Source organism: Gobio gobio (assembly GCF_949357685.1).
Source record: "Gobio gobio genome assembly, chromosome: 15".
NCBI classification, from domain to species: domain Eukaryota; kingdom Metazoa; phylum Chordata; class Actinopteri; order Cypriniformes; family Gobionidae; genus Gobio; species Gobio gobio.
This window is the reverse complement of record NC_137108.1, coordinates 14,765,642-14,786,396: the sequence shown is the minus strand read 5'-3', so window position 1 is coordinate 14,786,396 and position 20,755 is coordinate 14,765,642. Positions and strand designations below refer to the sequence as shown.

The window sequence follows — 20,755 nt, the reverse complement described above, 5'->3', positions numbered from 1 at the left end:
GGTTTAACTATGCTTATATAAAGTAATTTTGTTTATACAAAGCCTCCAGTGACACCTGCATACTCAAAAATACAAAATTCTGTCATGAAACTCTAGATGGCGCAGGCTGACAGGTCCTTAACTCAATCTGCTTGCAATCACATCATTCTGGGCACAGCTGACTGGTTCTTTCTGTAACAATAGCCAATAGCCAATAAACTCGCTGCTCAACCTTCAAATACTTAGATTTACAGTACTGACAGTACAGCTTGCACCTGTGCAAACCCTATTTTGGCATTAAAAACTGCTACTTTCAGGATTTACTAAAGACATGCAATGAAAAATGTGCACTGAAAAGGTGTGGACAGGGTTATTTTTGCAGCTGACTGTATTGCATTTGCATTTGTAGGAGTTTCCCTTTTAGACACAAAATATTTGGGAGGAAAGTATTTAAATAAATCATGCATGGTGATTTACTAAGGTTTGCGCCAGACAATTTACTGCCCAAAAAAAGCATGTCTTAAACCAGAGGCAAATTTGCGCTGCTCTTGGTACATGTGTTGGTCATTATGGAAATGATCTGTGTTTGTCAGAGGTGGACAAAGTACACAACTCTATTACTTGAGTAAAAGTAAAAGTACTACTGGTCAAATATTACTCCGTTACAAGTGAAAGTTCTAAAAACAGATTTTTACTTAAGTAAAAGTACAGAAGTATTTGTTTTTAAATGTACTTGAGTATCAAAAGTACATTTTCATTTGTATGTCAATGCATTATTTTATTATTGTTGTATAAATGCCATTATGGTGGTTTAAGCCAGTCAGTGATGCTCTATCCGACATGCCAGCATACGACTACCTTAAACTCATTTCACAGACATCCCAACCTGCAAAATGTCATTTCATTTCATTTCAGGGAATGCATGTACCCTATACTCTGATACGCATCCGATATTCTTCCAACTGTTTACTCTTCTCTTTCTCCCAGACATTTAATTTTTTTTACATTTTATGAGACATGCATCAAGTGTATACCAACAAAACTAATCTTTAATCTTTTGAGAAAACTGAAACACACTTTTTAAGTATGGCCATGGGTGCACACACTGTGCCAAGGAACCGTCTTCTTCCATTTTGCTATAAACTGATCAGTGTTCAAAAAATTGTTAGGAAACTTCACATGACCCTACATGAGTGATTACTGATAGTCTGTCTGCAAAAAAACAAACAAAAAAAAAACCTTTTAAAGAAGAAAAAAAAATCATCCACTGACTTTCAAAGCTGCTACAGAAACGACTTTCGTCTTCGAGCACCTTGATAGAAATGTAGTGGAGTAAAAAGTACGATATTTGCCTTTCAAATGTAGTGAAGTCAAAGTAAAAGTATCCCTAAAAAATAATACTTCAGTAAAGTACAGATACTCAAAAAGTGTACTTAAGTACAGTACTCAAGTAAATGTACTTAGTTACTGTCCACCTCTGGTGTTTGTGTTCTTTAATTTGTGCATCGCCAGTAATCACATGCAGAAAAGTTTTTAGCAAAGGTTCTACCAGGAAGACTCTAAGGCCACTTCATTCATTCATAATAATATGTCTGGCCAATCACTGCTTGACACGGAGTATATAAGCACTGAATTATCTGTTTCACATTCGTAGTTGATGACTCTGACATTCCCCTCCATCTTCCCCACCACCACCAGGTTGGCCCATATCCATTCATTGGGGGTAGGCTATACACATCTGCCTTAATCTTCAGGCAGGATCAGCCGAATTTGGACTGAGGATGGGGCCTACGCCAAATAACTTTTCTATACAGCTAAACATGAATCATTGTTGCTCACTACCATCTGTTAATACTTTTTGGAATAAATACCATGTAAACGTTCATCTGCCTTCTAAGTCTTTCTGGTAGAACTTTCCACTCCCATTGGCACTTTTTTGGACTGGCACTCTCATACTAATTTGCCCTATTTAGAATATATCTGGCCCTTAGTCTGCATTTGCTGTAGCAATTTGCTGTAGCAATTGCAGTGTGCTCAGAAACACTCCACCTTCCTCAGCTCCACCTGTATAGATTTGCAATGGGTAATTCATGTATGCTATATTGTACAGCAGCAGCATGTCTTACTTGCAGCGTGTTGTATATGTATTGGCAGTAGCAAGTCCCGTACTTGCTCTACAGCAGCAGCAACAATAACCAACAGCAGCAGCAGGATAGCAGATCTATTTCGCCAAAACCAAATATATCAACATTGTATTATCCATTACCATGTCAAACACTCGGAGAGTTGTCATGACAGAACTAGGATTATCAGGAAATAAGTTTAATTAAAACATTTATGCGCACACTCCTGTGAGCCGTTACAGTACACAGGAGGCAGACACAGACGTGACAGGTAATGGTAGTTTATTAGACCACAGTAGAGCAGATGTTATGACACAGGTGAGTTGACTGGTTGTTGGTAGACTTAGATGTGATATGATCGAGATAGTTACTGTCCTTTGTTTTGGAGATAGGTGAACGTTGGAGCCTGGAGATCGTTGGAGAACTGGGGAACTGACTGGAACACACCCACACATCAGACGAGGAACACAGACGGAAGGAGACACGCTGGAGACAGGTAAGTATGTGTGGAGAAGTCCTTGAGGTAAGCATAGCATGACGTATATGCGAACGAGACCGGACATGGAGTGCTGTGTGAGTGTGTATCTTATAGTGCTGGTGATGTTTGCCGTGATGAGGTGCAGGTGATGGTGATCAGTACTCTGGGGATGGAGTGCGCTGTGATTGGTGGAGGTTGGAACCTGACGTGTCTGTGACAGTACCCCCCCCTCCACGGCCCGCTCCAGAGGGCCGAGAACCCCGACGCCGTGGTGGACGTCCTCTACCCCGCGGTGCCGGTTTCTCAGGGTGACTGTCGTGAAAGGTCTGGAGTAAACTGGGATCTAAGATGTCGTTCCTTGGGACCCAGGAGCGTTCCTCGGGGCCATATCCTTCCCAATCCACTAAGAATTCCAGATGACCACCACAACGTCGGGAGTTCAAGATCTCGTGCACCTTGTAGGCAGTTCAAGTCCTCCAGGATAAGTGGAAGGGGGGGTTCGGCGGGAACTACGTCAGGTCCTGTGGGTGAAACAGAGGGATGGTGAGCTTTCAGTAGTGACACATGGAAAGTGGGATGTATACGATACCCTTGTGGAAGACGGAGTTGATAGGTGACTGGATTGACCTGCTTGATGATGGGGAATGGGCCAATGAACTGATGGTGGGCTGAGTCCCAGACCCTCTCGCTCTCTCGGAACCAGTAGTCCACTGCTGGAACATCGGAGGGTTCCCCATCCCAGGGGAATAGTGGAGGTTGGAAGCCGAGTACGCACTGGAACGGGGTGAGTCCTGTGGTCGACTGTTTCAGTGAGATTTGGGCGTACTCGGCCCAACCCAGGAACTGGTTCCAAGAGTCCTGGTGGTCATGACAGAAGGTACGTAGGAAGCGGCCAATTTCCTGTACCTTCCTTTCCGTCTGCCCGTTCGATTGTGGATGATACCCCGACGTCAGGCTAACGGCCACACCTAGGAGGGAGAAGAACGATTTCCATACTCTGGATATGAACTGGGGACCTCGGTCTGAGACAATGTCTTCTGGTACTCCGAAGTATCTAAAAACTTGGTTGAAGAGTGTTTCGGCTGTCTCCATGGCAGTAGGCAGACCTGGAAGTGGGATCAGACGACAGGATTTAGAGAAACGATCAACCACTACTAGGATGGTGGTATTACCGTCTGAGACCGGCAGGTCAGTGATGAAATCCACTCCTAGGTGTGACCATGGGCGTTCTGGAACGGGCAGAGGAAGGAGTTTCCCACTTGGTAGATGACGAGGAGATTTGGAAATGGCACACTCCCTACAGCCCTGCACGTACCTTCTGACATCCTTAGCCATCCCTGGCCACCAGAAGCGTTCTTTTAGCAACGAGAGGGTTTCATTGACCCCCGGATGACCAGTACCAAGTGATGTGTGAGCCGAGTGAATGGTGGGAGTGCGTCGTGTCCGTGGGATGTACAGCAAGAATGGTGGACAGCCCGGCGGAGTGTTCGTGGAGGCATTGGAGGAGGGGATAGTTTCTTCAGACCAGGTAATAGGACTTATGATGAGGGAACTTGGAATAATGGGTTCTGGTTCTTCGGTTTGTTCATCAGGAGCATGAAGACGGTAGAGAGCATCAGCCTTAATATTCTTGGTACCTGGGCGATAGGAGATGGTGTAACTGAAGCGGGAGAAAAACATAGCCCAACGGGCTTGTCTTGGGTTTAGTCTCTTGGCTGATCGAACATATTCTAGGTTCTTGTGATCCGTTAGCACCAGGAACGCATGTTTGGCTCCCTCCAACCAATGCCTCCACTCTTCCAAGGCAAGCTTAACTGCAAGGAGTTCCCTGTCACCGATGGAGTAGTTGACTTCCGCCGGGCTGAGCTTGCGGGAGAAGAAGGCGCATGGATGGAGTCTACTAGGCGTCCCCTGCTGCTGCGACAACACCGCTCCCACTCCAGTTGTGGAGGCATCCACTTCCACGATGAAGGGTCTTTCTGGGTCTGGATGGACTAGTAAGGGAGTGGTGGTGAAGGCTTTCTTGAGTTGTTCGAAGGCGTTGGTGGCTGCCGGGCTACAGAACAGAGACTTGGGCTTATTGCGTAACATACTGGTGAGTGGATGAGTGATTGAACTGTAACCCTTAATGAAACGTCTGTAGAAGTTTGAGAAACAGAGGAAGCGTTGGAGTTCTTTGATGGTATTGGGTTCTGGCCAGTTGGTGATGGATTCCACCTTCCTCTCGTCCATCCGGATGCCACTGTGGTCTATGTGATAACCCAAAAAGGAAACTGATGCTTGGTGGAATGAACATTTTTCTGCCTTGAGGAACAGGTGGAACTGACGTAGACGGTTGAGGACCTCCGCAACGTGTTGGCGATGTTCGGCCTGGCTCCGGGAGTAGATGAGTATGTCGTCGATGTAGACTAGAACGAATCGATGGAGGAACTCCCGGAGCACCTCATGGATGAAATCCTGGAATACGGAGGGGGCGTTTACCAATCCATACGGCATGACGAGATATTCATAGTGTCCAGTAGGGGTAATAAAGGCAGTCTTCCACTCGTCCCCCTCACGTATCCGGATGAGGTTGTATGCGCTGCGGAGGTCCAGCTTGGTGAACACAGTGGCACCACGGAGATGTTCTAGGGATGCTGGGACGAGAGGAAGGGGATATCGGAACTTGACAGTGATCTTGTTGAGTGAACGATAATCGATACATGGCCGCAAGCCTCCGTCCTTTTTTGCCACGAAGAAGAAGCTGGAAGCAGCAGGGGACGTAGACGGCCTGATGTAACCTTGGGCGAGGGCTTCCTTGATGTAATCCTCCATGGCCTTCTCCTCCAGGATGGATAACGGGTATATCTTACCCTTTGGTACTGGTTCACCCGGAAGCAGGTCGATGGCACAGTCCCATGGCCGGTGTGGAGGCAGCTTGGAAGCCCGTTGCGGGCAGAGCGTTGTTCAACTGGACTTTCGATGGATGTGGCACAGAGAGTCAAATCAGGCGGAGACGATGATGGAAGAGGAAGTTCTGTTAGACATCAAGAGAAGCAAGTGTCGCCCCACTTCAGGATTTCACCCGTCTTCCAGGAGATGGTCGGGTTGTGCTGCTCCAACCAGGGGCGCCCCAGAACCACATCAGCAGTTGAATCCTCCAGAACCAGCATGTGAGCCTCTTCACGGTGTAATAGACCTACTTGTAGAGTAACTGGTCCAGCCACGGTGCGGACGTGCTTGCGACTGAGGGGTCTGCCGGTTATGGAGCTGATCCTGTAGATGGTCGGAGACGGAGTGGTCTTGAGGTGTAACTGGCGGCAGATTGCACCGGAGAGGAAGTTGCCGGCTGACCCCGAGTCGAGGAGCGCGACCACTGAAAGGGAGACATTAACGGCAGTAAGGATGACGACAGTGGTGAGTGGTTTCATTTTATGATCAGCAGGAATAATAGCACTCACCATGGGCCGTGGGTGTTGTGTGGGGCATGCAGCAATGACATGCCCAGGTTCACCACAATAGAAACAGAGACGGGGTCGACGGCGGCGTTCTTCAGAAGTTAGGCGGGAATTTTCCATTTCCATGGGTTCGTGGGCTGGTTCTGGGGTGCTGACGGGTTCGGATCGGCGGAAGGGCACGTTGATGGGATACTGGTCCTGGTGCTCTTGGATGCACGCTTGCATGCGAGTGGCGCAGCGAATGGAGTGCTGGATGAACTTCTCAAGGCCGATGGAGTCCTCGCATGCAGCGAGATGCAGCCGTACCCGAGGTTCCAATCCTTGCCGATACGTTGTTATCAACGCCTGTTCATTCCATCCGCTGACTGCTGCAAGCGTTCTGAATTGCAAAGCATAATCGTAAATAGACATGGATCCTTGTTTTAAGTTATAAAGTTTCTCACCAGCTGAAGAGTCTGTGATTGGTTTTCCAAATACTTCCCGGAAGTGGGAAATAAACGCTGTGTATGATTGCGTTACCGCGCCCTGTTGTGACCAGATGGAATCGGCCCTCATTAATGCTTTGCCGCTGAGCTGAGAGATGACGAAAGCAATCTTTGAAGTGTCGCTCAGGTACAGGTGCGGCTGCATCTCCAGGACCAGTGTGCATTGCAGCAGGAATCCGCTGCAATTCTCCGCCGATCCTGAGTAGGGCGCCGGTTTGGCCATGCGACTTGCATACGGAGGTAGTGAAGGAGGGTTGTTGACAGAGTTGCTGGTGTGCGCTGGTGCAGGAACAGTAACTGGAGTGGGTGGTGGAGGAAATGTGCGCCGAAGCGCATCTACCAGTTCTTGGAACGGATCCGGTTGGCTCATACTGGGTCTTCTGTGTTAGGTCCGGTCTTCTGTTACAGTACACAGGAGGCAGACACAGACGTGACAGGTAATGGTAGTTTATTAAACCACAGTAGAGCAGATGTTATGACACAGGTGAGTTGACTGGTTGTTGGTAGACTTAGATGTGATATGATCGAGATAGTTACGGTCCTTTGTTTTGGAGATAGGTGAACGTTGGAGCCTGGAGATCGTTGGAGAACTGGGGAACTGACTGGAACACACCCACACAGCAGACGAGGAACACAGACGGAAGGAGACACGCTGGAGACAGGTAAGTATGTGTGGAGAAGTCCTTGAGGTAAGCATAGCATGACGTATATGCGAACGAGACCGGACATGGAGTGCTGTGTGAGTGTGTATCTTATAGTGCTGGTGATGAGTGCCGTGATGAGGTGCAGGTGATGGTGATCAGTACTCTGGGGATGGAGTGCGCTGTGATTGGTGGAGGTTGGAACCTGACGTGTCTGTGACATGAGCAGTATTAGGTACTCAAAAAGTAATTCACTACAGCATGACGACTATTACTTTAAAAGAGTCCACCCCTCAAAATTATTGATATAAACACGAGCCGCGTCTGAAAGGCAAATGGGGAGGGGTTGCTGTAATTTATAATAATATCTTCAGTATTACTCAGAAGTCTAGTTTCAAATATAATTCTTTTGAAGTTTTGGTGCTTTACATTAGGGGTGGGAGAAAAGGTTGATGCATCAATGCATCGCTATTCGTTATCTAACAATTCAGAATCGATTCTCAAAAATTCAGAATCGATTCTGTGTTCAATTCAAACTGCCACTTCTCCACTGTGCGCGTGCGTGGTCACTGGCCAAACAGAAAAACCCGTTGATAGACGAACGTTCGTTTGCTGGTGAACTGTTTGCAAAGACCGCCCCCTTTAGTTACTGTTGCTATGTCCGACAAGCCATGGGCCTCTCACGCCACATACATATGTAGAGAAAATACATCGCGGAGCAAAGAGGTTTCTGACAACACGCCGACAGACAGTCGAGAGCAAGTTACTTTTGATATGAAACAAAATGTTGTCTTTTTTAAAGAAATGTAAACCACAAATAGCGTTTTGTGGCTCTTTAATGTGTTGTAATCGCTGTAGCGCCTCAGTTAAAGCTGCTCGAGAACCGATCATCTCTTCCTTCTAGTTCATTGATAAGCATCAAATTAACATGAATGAACACTAAAAGAAATGTTGTTTCAACCGCGGAAAAGACGTCAGTAAACACCGTCTTTCAAGTTCAAGTCCAGCCACGTTAATCTACTAACTCTCCTGACTGCTTTGTCGGACAAACCGGCAGATTCTGCGATGTGATTGGTCAGATCGCCTGTCAATTAAACTCGCGGCAAAGGGTGAAATTGAAGATAAAATGGACAAACTACGACCTGCTCCATCAAATTTGAAATCGACTGTGTGGCAACATTTTGGATTTTCTGAAGACACCGAAAAAGGTGCCGTTGAAAAAAGCCATACTGTGTGCAAAGTCTGTGGCACCAAATTCAAATATTTCGGCAACACGACTAATATGAAGAAACATTTTACGCGGTTACACTCAGAGCTGGAGAAAGAGCAAAGATAAACTATGGTAGGCCTAGATGTTGAATATTTAAGTTTGTATTATATTTAATGTATAATGTCCCCTGCTGTTTTTCTTCTGCATTAGCCTATGTTTTAAAGATTTTAATTTTTTTTTGCTCTAACCAAAGTACAGCCCTTTGGCGTAAGTCTGTTGCTTTTAAATGTGCTATAAAAATAAAATTTGACTCGACTTGAAAGTAAACTTTTTTTGCTGTAAAGACATTTTTTTTTTGTTAAAATGTTCTAAGTTTCATTCAGAGCTTGTTAATCCTGAATATAACTTTGTTAATAAAATAAAAGTATTGAAAGAAATCTTCATAATCCTTTTTAATATGGCAATACTGTTAAACAGATATTCTAACTATAAACAAATAGCATAGTTAATATAAAGTTCATGTATTTCCACAGCAGGATAATTAGTTACCAAAAAAGTATGTTAAGAATCGTTTTGGGAATTGGATCGTTACTCCCAGAATCGGAATCGGATCTGATCATTAAGTGCCTTAAGATTCCCATCCCTACTTTACATAACGTTATGTAGTGTAAATGATAAATCCCGTTTGACATTTGTGCTGTATACAAGCCACCAGGAGTCCGTTCTTCATACCTCGCTTAATACATCTGAGATGATTTGACAGATCCCAGATCTTTTAATCCTGATAACTGATTTCTGCCTAATTTGGTTCTTCAAACGAATTTGCGGATTGGATTCAAATATCTGGATTAAATAATCTAAGATTACTGCGCGTTCTTGTGTTCCCTGAAGAGGGCAGATGCATTGATACTCGAAACCACGATCATTAATGCAGCAATTGGCTGGTGTCAAGACAGCAACGTAATAACATCATATAATTAAAAAAGCCACCTGGCAAAAAATTTGACAAATTACACACAAAAACACAAAACACTTCTGGACCTTTATAAGGAAACAGCTAAACGACCAAACCAACATAAAAGTTATAATAGATAAATGATAAATGTTTTTTTTTTTTTTAAACATGATTACCAATTATTTATATTCACGATTTTATACAGTATTTGTACACCCTTTACATTTTTATTTCAATGTTGTAATTCAATTTTTAATTCAATTTGAAGCAGATTTGTAACGTGACAGTATTAAAGTTTCTTAAGGTCAAGATCAAGTTATCTGCATATCTTGCGCTGCATCAAGCCATCCCATATTCCATCCATGATCACTTAAATTAATGCACTGGGCAACTGTACAACGTGTGTAAACCTCCAATAAAATTATAAAGTAATTATTCCATCACAAATAAATCGCTCAATCAAGTGGCTGTGTCTATAGTAGCCTATTATACACAACATTATAATATTATATACATTCTCATACATATTCAATATATTATATTATTATCATTTAAAATTATTATTATTGTCCCTAGTTCAGTAATGAACTTGTAATAAAGTAGCAGTGGCTGGGACAGATTTTAAGTATCACCTCAAGATGCAATCTAATCCTGTTTACATGAAATAAGCCTGCTCCCGAGCAGGTTTAAATTTACAGACCTGTTACTATGACAGCAAGTCCAGGATGAGCGTCGAAGAACCAAACAATCCAAGATCATGCAAAATCCTCAACAATCAAATCAGCTAACTGAGTTAGCAACATACGAAGAACGGACCCCAGGGTACAATACAGACTTTACCAAAGAATTTCCTGAGTTAGTACTGGCTACATATAAAGTGCTAATTGTTGGTGTCTTTAATATCCATGTAGACAATGAAAAGGACGCATTGGGATTGGCATTTAGAGACATTCTAAACTCTATTGGAGTTAGGCAACATGTGTCAGGACCCACTCATTGTCATAATCATACTTTAGACTTATATTGTCACATGGAATAAATGTTAATACTGTTGAAATTCTGCAGCAGAGTGATGACATCTCAGATCATTACCTAGTATCGTGTACACTCAATTTAGCAAAGGCTGCAAAGCCGCCCCCTCGTTTCAAATATGGCAGGACTATCACCGCTGCCACTAAAGATTGCTTTGTAAATAATCTCCCTCATCAGTTTCATCTCCTCAGCATCCCAGATAGCCTAGAGGAGCTCGATGTTGCAACAGAAATTATTGACTCTCTCTTTTCCAGCACTTTAGACACCGTTGCTCCTCTGCGCTTAAAGAAGATTAAAGAAAATAGAAATTAAACTATGGTTTGTAGAATAAAAATGTACCTCTGACTGTCACCGACATCAAGCTCCATTGAATATAGATAACTTTCTTAACCCCCCCAAATGTTATATATATATATATATATATATATATATATATATATATATATATATATATACAAAGTTCAGTCATGAAACTCTATTAATCGCCGATTGGTTCTTTCAGTTCTACGACACCAACCAATCAGATGGTACTTCCTCATCTACGTGGCTTTACTTATACCGTATCCTAACAGCCATCCGCATGCTGCGCAATTATGAGAACTCCGATAATATGTTTACTCTTCTTACAATCTACAATCTACTTACTTGGAATAATGTCTCATCTGGAGGTCGATGAGATATTATCCTTGGTAGACCAAGCTTTCGATCCAGACCCTGATTCTGATATAGAGAACCCAAACTCTCCTTCCACTGGAACGATCCAGGCAGCTCCTCACAGCTCCATACGCCGGAGCGCTCGTCTGCTCTCCAGCGTCTGGTCTCCAGCATGTTGCCCCCGGTCCCTCGAATATTCTGATCTATTATGACCTCCGAGCTGTAAAACTGCCAGAATAATAATAATAATACGCTGTTTGTTAATTGGCCAGAGGAGAACTGGCACCCAGACTGAGCCTGGTTTCTCCCAAGGTTTATTTTTCTCCATTAGGTCACCTAATGGGGTTTTGGTTTCCTTGCCACTGTTGCCTCTGGCTTGGCGTGCTCAGTTGGGGACACTAAATTTTTCAACTAAACATCGAAATACATCTAAATAATAAACTAAATTAACCATTTAAACTAAATTACTGATCAAATTATTGATCTAAAGCCCACACTGTCACTGTATGATACTTGAAATTTTTCCAGAATGGCTATACAGCTGAATAAAATTATGCTGCATTATTTTCCTGTTTAACACTGTAAAGCTGCTTTGAAACAATCTTTTGAAACAAAAAAAACATTGTTAAAAGCGCTATATAAATAAAGTTGACTCCATCGGGAAACTGGAGAACAGAGTATCAACTCTGGAAAAGAACGGCCCTTCTCCTTCGACATCCAGCGATCTCCCAACAGATCATCACACGGTCGACGTAACACTGTGCATCAATCTAGCTCCACGGCACACCCTCGCTTCAGCGCTGCCAGCTCCACCAAACGGGTCTCCATTCATTTCTCCAGCAGCAGCAATCCAGCTTTTCTCTACTAATGCAATCGATAAACGCATTGTTGATTGTGGAGACATTTCTGTCGTCCTTAAAGATTGCGACCCAAGACTTTCCAAAAGTTTATCTCTAGCCCAATTCAACGTAGCTTTTGGCGTTTACAGAGACACTTTATGCAAAGTTTTCCCAGATAGAAGAGCTGAGTTGGACACATACCACGGCATCATTTCCGACCTCGTGCTTAATCATGGCGGCTCACTCTTCTACGAATACCATAAGTCTTTCTCAGCAAAAGCAGCTTTGTATATCTCCCGTTTCAACCAAACTTTCCTAGCTCGGCTCAGTCTAATTCCTCCTCCATACACATTTGCAAAAATTTACTGTCAGCCACAAATCAACTCGAAATCGTTGATAATCTAATTAAAAAAGAGCTAGATAAAGGATATCTAACAGGTCCTTTTAGTAAATCTGTTTCCTACCTTCCGCATTAATCCTATAGGTATTGCTACTAGGAAATATTCAGGAAGGAAAATATTAATTATCGATCTCTCTTCTCCCCACAATTCTTCTACACCTAGTATTAACAGCTTCATTCCGGAGGATATATTCTCTCTTTCGTATGCTACCATAGATCACGCCATTCAATTAATCAAAACAGCAGGTGAAGGCGCATGGTTAAGCAAAGCAAACATAACAGACGCATTTAAAATCATGCCAATACATCCTTCTCAATGTCACCTTTTCGGTATCAGATGGAGATCTAAAATTTACTTTGCAGTGCGTTTAACTATCGGCTGCCGCAGTAGCCCTAAGATTTTCGATTGTCTCTCAGAAGCTTTATGCTGGATCCTGCTTAACAAATGTAAACTCCCTTTCGTTTTACATTTATTAGACAATTTTCTTGTGGTCGATTTTCCCAACTGTCCCGCTGAGCGCTCTCTATCTAAACTCAAGAGAATTTTTTCCAAATTAAAAATTCCCTTGTCAAAAGAAAAAACAATCGGTCCATCTACTCAAATTTTTAGGCATCATATTGGATAGCAAAACAATGCAAGCATCCCTCCCAGAAGAAAAGCTCAAACGCATTCGCCAGATTATCTCCAAAATCCAAACTCTTCGGTCTCTTTCGAAATATGCTGTCTTTATTAGGTCACTTTAATTTCGCTATGCGAATTATTCCTGACGGCTGTGCTTTCATATCCAGACTCTTAGATTTGTCAAAAACAGTTGACAATCTACACGATTTAATCACGTTAGACGAAGGATGTCTTTCTGAATTACGTTTCTGGACCCACCTACTAAATGAATGGAACGGAATATCTTTCTTTTACAACGACACTTTTGAAACTTCCAGCTCCCTTCAATATTTTACAGACGCTGCTCCATCCACAGGTTTCGGGGGATGTTCGGGAACAAGTGGTTCGCGCATAAATGGCCGTCTGAGATCATTAACCTTGCATCAGATATTAAATCTACCGCGCTATTCGAAATCTACCCCATTATCATATCATGTCTACTCTGGGGAAACGAATGGTCTAGGAAAAAGATAACCGATCTGTGTGATAACCAAGCTGCCGTAGAAATAATCAAAAAAAGCCGTTCATCTATTCCTTTTATCAATCGTTTAATCAGACGCCTTATCTGGATTAGTATTACAAAGAATTTCATTCTTAAAGCCACATTTATTCCAGGTTTTTACAATAACAAAGCTGACGCTCTTTCCCGTTTTGAATTCCAGGAATTTCGCTGCCTCTGCCCAGACGCCCTTCCTTACAGCGCTCCATGCCCTCCTTTTTGCCTAACGATTCTAGATTGAATAGCCTCACCTCATATCTGGCGGAAGCAAAAGAACTCATGAGAAAGGGAATGACTAAATCCACCCTTAAATCTTACGACTCAGCCTGGTCTCATTTTTCCCTGTTTTGTGCCGCCTTCGCATTCTCCCCTTTTCCAATAAATTTCAAAGTGCTAGCCGCTTTCGTGGTCTACTGTGTTAATTCCTGCAAATTACAACTTATAGCTCTAAGGAGCTAGCCTGGTTTTACCAGACTCTCGTACATTTCATTTGTACATAGAGTCTGGCCACTCTCCATTGACAAGCGTTTACTTCCTTGAAGGCGGGTTCTCTGTTGAAGTTTAAAACTATTGGATCTGCCAAGAGTCACTCTGGATCTGCCTAACCAATCACTAACGTTTGGTCGTGACGTATGTCACGCGCCGTTCGCCTTTGATTCTCACATTAACGGAGCACACCACCTCAGTGTCAGTGATAAAACCTCGTGCATTCGGATTGTTATTTATTCACGGTGGAGAGGAGAGTTTTGTGATCGGAACGCGCTGCTCTCGTGGTGCATATCTCGTGCAATCAATAACATGATTGTATGCTGTCAATAAAATGTCATATATGATAAGAATAAATGCTGCCTTGAATAACAGCCCAATTCAAATGTTTACGTGCTTTTCTTCTTTTATTTTTTGAGCGGTGGTGAAATATTTTGCTCTTGTAAACACTTGCCAGAAATACAAGTCTAGAAATGCAAATTACAGCTCACGCAACCGCACAGAGGGTCTATAAAGGATATAAACAGTGAGTTTTGAAGTGATATATTCTTGAAAACTCAGATGTGAATTCGGACAGCAATTACATTACTACACGACCTTGGTGTTTGTCAAAAGTCGATAATTCAGCAACTCCTTCACCACTAACGGAGCGAGCTGGAAAAGACTTTTCCCGGACCACAACATCAGCAGTACAGCAGTGATTGTTCTTGCTCCGTGTACGGGAGTTCGTTTGTTCAGGGAAGAAGGAGGCGGGAACCGGCGAACGTTTAACAACTTTTAATCAAATAATAAACACAAAATGAAAGTAAAAGCGGCAGCCCCTCACGGAGGACTGCCGCGCACAAACATAACAAAACCCAACTTAAAATCCAGGCCTAGTCCTCTCTCGTCCTTCACCGGTGTCGCCTGCCTTATGCCTCCGTGCTCCCTCATGAGAGGACTCGAGACCGGTGTGTCTCAATCACGCACACCGGTCTCGCTCGCTCGTCCACCTCGCCACACTTTTAACTTCTGGACATTCGTCAGTGCTACCACACACTCGCATCTTTCACCGCCGCCATTACTGAACTACAACTCAAACTAGCGCATGACATCAACGTCATCGCTCTCAGCCACTCCCTCTGTTCGCTGATTGGACCGGTAAAAAATTGTTCGGGGGAAAACCTAAGCATACACCGCAGTCCCAGACGTAGTACTGAAGGAAAATGAAAATTGAGCGGAAGTACGTAGGAGGGCGGAGCCAGGCTACTAAGGAGCAGCAGCAGTACACACATTTTGGCGTAAAGATCTGCTGGGTGGGTGTCACAGGGTGTTTTGGTGTTGGTTCATGTTCATTGTTCATTGTTCATGGTTTAGTTTTATCTTGTTCTTGGTTATGTTTTAGTGTGTTATGTTCACAGTCTTGTCATGCACTTCCTGGTCTTGTCACGTGATTCCCATGCCCTCATGTGTTGTCATGTCATTGGTTCATTGTCTCATCACTGTTCACAGGTGTCACTTGTCTTGTCATTAGTCTGTGTGTGTATTTAAGCCCTCATGTTTGCCATGTGTTTTGGTCAAGTATTGAATGTTGTAACCCGCTGTAGGTGAGTGTTTCTCAGTCAAGTCAAGTCAAGTCAAGTCAAGTCAAGTCAAGTCAAGTCAAGTCAAGTCAAGTCAAGTCTTTGTTTTATGTTTGGATTATGTTTGATTAAATAAAGAACTGCATTTGGGTCCTTCAACTTGCCTCCAGTGGATCCTACCGTTACATAATACTTGACCTACAAAATGGACCCAGCAGTTGCTGCTTTGCTTCATCTACGCCAGGAGAATCAAGCCGTTGAAAACTACGTGGAGGAATTGTGTGGACTCTGTCACTTAGTTGATTTTAATGACGTGGCGCTTAAAGACATTTTTCGTTTTGGTTTGAATAAGCCTATTAGCTCCAGACTTCCTGGAGGCAAGATCCACTGGTCATTGGCCAAGTATATTGACTATGCACTTCAGTTGAGTGGCTCATCTTTTACTGTGGGAACGGTGGATGAGGAGCTCCACGTTCCCACAGTACTCTCCACCCCAGTGAGCCCAGCCCACGTCCATGCTCCAGCCCACGTCCATGCTCCAGCCCACGTCCATGCTCCAGCCCACGTCCATGCTCCAGCCCACGTCCATGCTCCAGCCCACGTCCATGCTCCAGCCCACGTCCAGGCTCCAGCCCAAGGCCCCGTCCAGGCTCCAGCCCAAGGCCCCGTCCAGGCTCCAGCCCACGGCCCCGTCCAGGCTCCAGCCCACGGCCCCGTCCAGGCTCCAGCCCACGGCCCCGTCCAGGCTCCAGCCCACGGCCCCGTCCAGGCTCCAGCCCACGGCCCCGTCCAGGCTCCAGCCCAAGGCCCCGTCCAGGCTCCAGCCCAAGGCCCCGTCCAGGCTCCAGCCCACGGCCCCGCTGTCCCGCCCAAGAAAATTTTGGGGGGGGGGCAAGGGGTACATGGAGGCCATGAAGGCCCCGCCTCTGTGGCCTGATGAACTCCCGTTACCGCCATGGCCTGATGAACTGCCGTTACCGCCATGGCCTGATGAACTCCCGTTACCGCCATGGCCTGATGAACTGCCGTTACCGCCATGGCCCGGTGAACTGCCGTTACCGCCATGGCCCGATGAACTCCCGTTGCCGCCATGGCCCGGTGAACTGCCGTTGCCGCCATGGCCCGGTGAACTGCCGTTGCCGCCATGGCCCGGTGAACTGCCGTTGCCGCCATGGCCACCCACGCCTGAGGGTCCAGGTCCTCCCACGCCTGAGGGTCCAGGTCCTCCCACGCCTGAGGGTCCAGGTCCTCCCACGCCTGAGGGTCCAGGTCCTCCCACGCCTGAGGGTCCAGGTCCGCCCACGCCTCAGGGTCCAGGTCCGCCCACGCCTCAGGGTCCAGGTCCGCCCACGCCTCAGGGTCCAGGTCCGCCCACGCCACAGGGTCCAGGTCCGCCCACGCCACAGGGTCCAGGTCCGCCCACGCCTCAGGGTCCAGGTCCGCCCACGCCACAGGGTCCAGGTCTGCCCACTCTCCCAGGCCCGTCCAGGTCATGTCTGGGTCCGGTGCCCCTGCACGGGCCTGGCCCACCATCCCTCCCCCAAGACCGCCCCCCAAGACTTTTTTGTTGAGACTCTTTGTTAGGCCATTGGTGTTGTGGTATTGTTTGGGCGTCAGGGGCCGCCCATAGAGGGGGGGATCTGTCACAGGGTGTTTTGGTGTTGGTTCATGTTCATTGTTCATTGTTCATGGTTTAGTTTTATCTTGTTCTTGGTTATGTTTTAGTGTGTTATGTTCACAGTCTTGTCATGCACTTCCTGGTCTTGTCACGTGATTCCCATGCCCTCATGTGTTGTCATGTCATTGGTTCATTGTCTCATCACTGTTCACAGGTGTCACTTGTCTTGTCATTTGTCTGTGTGTGTATTTAAGCCCTCATGTTTGCCATGTGTTTTGGTCAAGTATTGAATGTTGTAACCCGCTGTAGGTGAGTGTTTCTCAGTCAAGTCAAGTCTTTGTTTTATGTTTGGATTATGTTTGATTAAATAAAGAACTGCATTTGGGTCCTTCAACTTGCCTCCAGTGGATCCTACCGTTACAGTGGGGGGTTTTAGGCCATAGTACTTCGGCCGCCTCCTTTATGCAGCATGGACCAGTAGGTCCACTGCTTTGATGGGGTTACATCATTCTGTAGCAGCCTTCCTTGTTGTTATCTTGACTAAGCTGAACATTATGTATTTGCTCAGCAGCAGCAGCAGCAGCGTAGCAGATCTCGTCCGCCAAAATCAAGCCAATGTACATTCCATGCTCTATGCTAATAAAATGCTGGTTGAATCTATTTCACTCCGAGAGTTGTCATGATTGAAATACAAAGTTCAGTCATGAAACTCTATTAATCGCCGATTGGTTCTTTCAGTTCTACGACACCAACCAATCGGAGGTACATCCTCATCTACGTGGCTTTACTTATACCGTATCCTAGCAGCCATCCGCATGCTGCGCAATAATGAGAACTCCGATAATCCCACCTCCTCCCCAGCGCCACCTGTAGAGATCTGCTTGGGGTTACATCATTCTATAGCAGCCTTCCTTTTTGTTATCTTGACTAAGCTGAACATTATGTATTTGCTCAGCAGCAGCAGCAGCGTAGCAGATCTCGTCCGCCAAAATAAAGCCTATGTACATTCCATGCTCTATGCTAATAAAATGCTGGTTGAATCTATTTCACTCTGAGAGTTGTCATTATTGAAATATATTTATACAGTATAAATATATATATACATATATATATATATATATATATATATATATATATATATATATATATATATATATATATATATATATATATATATATATATATATATATACACCAATCAGGCATGACATCCTAATAAAATTGTGTTGGTCCCCCTTTTGCTGCCAAAACAGTCCTGACCCATCAAGGCATGGACTCCACTAGAAACCTGAAGGTATGCTGTAGTATCTGGCACCAAGGGTGCATTATCCTGCTGAAATAGGCCACAGCCAGCAGGGAATACCGTCTCCATGAAAGGGTGTAAATGGCTTGCAACAATGCTTAGGTAGGCGGTACGTGTCAAAGAGCAATTTAAGCTACTGTAGCTTGTCTGTTTGATCGGACCACACGGGCCAGCCTTTGCTCCCCACATGCATCAATGAGCCTTGGCTGCCCAGTTCATCAATGTACCATCCTTGGACCACTTTTGATAGATACTGACCACTGTAGATCAGGACCACCCCACAAGAGCTGCAGTTTTGGAGATGCTCTGACCCAGTCGTCGTGCCTTTACAATTTGGCCCTTGTCAAACTCACTTAAATCCTTAAGCTTGCCCATTTTTCCTGCTTCTAACACATCAACTTTGTGGAAAAAAATTTCACTTGCTGCCTAATATATCCTACTCACTAACAGGTGCCGTGATGTTATTCACTTCACCTGTTGTTTTAGTGATGTGGAGTATGACAGAGCAGTGTTTGTTTTTCTGGTGATGCTACATTGCACCATATTCAAAACATCACAGTCAGATATAAGCCATTGCTGTATGTGTACATGTAAGACTTCAGACCTCATTCATGACTGAGACTTGTTAACTCTCGTTGCATCTCTTTCCTCTTAGTTATTGTAGACATCACTGAGGTAAGATAAATAAATAAATTTAAAAAAGTATTGTATTTAATCTTCCTCAGCAGATCAGTCTAACTTCAAAAGTAATTGGACAAGTCTCACTGAATGCTTTCTTTTTTTATGCAGATCGGGAGATTTGTATGTTGAATCGCATTTAGTGATGTTATCTTTACATGAGAGTGCTTTAGATTACTCAAATGGAACCAGGAACTATTTTACGCTTTGCAGTGACCAGTTTACAGGTCCCATGTTCTGGTCAGGTCTCTCTGCATTTTGTGTTCTTCTGGGAGTCATCGCCAGTGCCATTGTACTTCGTAAACTTTGTCAAAGACATCGACAAAACATTTCTACTAATGACTTCTTTGTGTTTAATCTGACAATCATTGATCTTATTTTCCTTTTTTTTTGGCCTTTTGGTGTCTATAACTACATGCTTTTGCACAACTCATATTTTGAATACTTTAATAATTTCACATATTCACTACCCATATGTGGGAGACCTCTCTTCATGGCTTGTGTCTGTGGAGATTATTATTTTGCTGTGGTTCATCCCATCATTTACATCAACAGCAGGAGAACTGCCATTATCAGGAAGGTAATCGCCATGATAATTTGGTTGTTTATCATTTGTTTTGGATTGCTTATGGTCATAAATCCTTTTATGTTTACAACCACTTTTACATCTGCACCTCTGTTTATTTCCCTACCTGTGATTGGTTTTTGTGACGTCTCAGTCTTACAAGCTTTGAGAAAACCTGATCTTTCAGGGAAAAGTAATATACATCCCCATAAGAAGAGGGCCCTGCATACCATCATTAACAGTTTTGTCTTGACTTTTACTGCTTACCTGCCACCAGCATTTATTTTTTCATTCGGACACAATTTACCAATAGGTTTTGATATGTACTACTGCATCTTAATCTTTATTGCAATATGTTCCATTGTCTCGGGAGGTGTCCTTATGCCAGTTCTGTATCTGGAGAGCATAGGTCAGCTCAACATACAAAATATTGTAGAAAAAATAAAAATGAGGAAATGAAAATGGAATGGAAATAGACTGGAATGCCTACTCTATCTTTATGGTCCTGTAATTATAGTCATAGTCATTACTGAACTGAACAAAATAATTAATGTACAGATGGTCTTTTTGGGGGTTAATAGCCAAATACAAAATCTATAGAGACATTTGTTGTTACATATTGGAATTGTGTACATTGAAAATGATAATATATTTTGTGTTGAATTGTATACTATACAAACAAATACAATAGAGATTTTGTACATTTAAATAAAGTCTTTGTAATTAGTTCATTTATCATGAATCATTATCCTGATTTATGTTAGAGTAGACAAAAAACAAAAAAAAATCAACCAAAAAAACAACAACGTGGTGTTATTAAGCACAATACGATCAACAGAAAAGGAAAACAAGGTAATATTTAAAGGTCCCATGGCATGGATTTTTTATTTTATTTTATAATGTATTCTGAGGTACTTATATTGTTAGTATGACTTTTACATCATAAAATGTCATAATTTAGAAATAAAAGGCATTTTTTCTATACTGATTTTTGCCCTCTGGCTGTGAATGCCCTGTTTTAAGAAGCGTGTCTGCTGTGAGACTTCAGTAAAAACGCCCACTGTTGTGATTGGCTGACATCTTTGCATTTGAAATGAGCGGAGGGGGCGTGGTTTAACGAGGTCTACGAGGCACAAGCCTGCCAGAGAGA

At 43.9% G+C, this 20,755-nt stretch overlaps 1 protein-coding gene across 1 annotated transcript in view; it reads right to left on the bottom strand.

Annotated features, from left to right (window-relative positions):
- Window positions 1–20,755, bottom strand: part of adcy2a (adenylate cyclase 2a) — a gene marked incomplete at its 5' end in the record, with an annotated part of 286,803 nt that overhangs the window by 172,560 nt on the left and 93,488 nt on the right. The gene's annotated exons all lie outside the window — the stretch shown is intronic.